The sequence below is a fragment of the Arachis duranensis genome, chromosome 5 (genome assembly GCF_000817695.3).
Source record: "Arachis duranensis cultivar V14167 chromosome 5, aradu.V14167.gnm2.J7QH, whole genome shotgun sequence".
Lineage (NCBI taxonomy): Eukaryota > Viridiplantae > Streptophyta > Magnoliopsida > Fabales > Fabaceae > Arachis > Arachis duranensis.
Window position 1 is genome coordinate 31,468,533 of NC_029776.3, and position 1,342 is coordinate 31,469,874.

Genomic DNA, 1,342 nt, shown 5'->3' on the forward strand with positions numbered 1-1,342 from the left:
TGATTTTTTTGTATAATTTGTTAATATTTGTTTGGTTTGGCCTTTTAATAATTAATTGGGTTAAGATTATTATAACAGTGGGAGTTTTTGTTATATTATTTAAAATTATTACAAATAAAATATACTATGGAAGTTTTAATAATTCCCACTAAAAAATTTCCACAAACAAATAAGAATTTTGTAGTGCGATATTTCAACCAAAAGGCAAACAACATCTCGACTCGACTACGTTTATCCAGCCTCTTTCCACAAACTACTATGGCTAGCTCTGTAAGACCCATAATTTTTAGAAAATCTTATTATGAGCTCATTTCGATTTATTTATTCATTAAGTACTTTAATCTCAGAAATTACTTTATTAAAGATAATTAATTTTTTTTTGATTAATTGGATTTAAAATATTTTAAGGTTTTATCTGATTTTATAATTATCGAATTTATTTTCTATATTTAAATTATAAATTTTATATAATTTAATTTAATTAATTGATATTTTGGAATTTAATACTTTAATTTTTATAAAATAAAATTAATTATATTATCTCCAATTTTAAATTAGAATACTTGATTAAAAATTAATTAGCAAATTGATAATTAAGTAATATTTTTTAAAGTAATTTTAAGAGAATAAATTGGATTTCAAATAAATACAATATACCCTAATTAACCCAAATATCCCCAAATTAATTTCTAACTCTAAAATTCAAAAAACACTATAACCCTAACCTAACCTAGCCACCGTCTCACTACCACTCTCCTAACCTAGCCCATCCCTTTAGAAAGAAAGAAAGAAAATGGAGAAAGAGGAGGGAGAAACAGAGAAAGAAAAGAGAAGTAAATGGGGAACAGAGAAGAAAGAGAGGAAAGAGAGGAAGGAGCTAGCCGTCACTGCCGTTGGAGCCGCATCACCATCGAACCTGCCGCTGTCACCGAAAGGAAGCCTGTCGCTATCGGTCACTGCCGTAGGGAAGCAAGAACTGCGAAGGGAGAGGGAGCTGCCGCCGCGCCAGTTGCCATCGCTATGGAAGGTGGAGCAGCCACGGAAGAGAGTTATGACAGACAGAGAAGGTCCGCGGAGGGCTCACCGCTATTTGTGCCTTCCGTTGCTGTTAGCTTCGCGTAGAGCTCCCATGGATGTCACCGTTAAGTTGTCCTGTCACCGCCAGATCCATTGACGCCGCTGATGACGAAGAAAGAGAGAAAGACGTGCGAACTGAGGGGAGAGGAGGAGTGTCACCACCGTTGGTGCTTTGCCATTGCCGCCACTGCTGTTGGAAGCTGCGCCACCGCGGCTGTGGTTTGCCAAAAACTGTAGCTGAAGCCTCTGTTTTCTTGGAATTTGA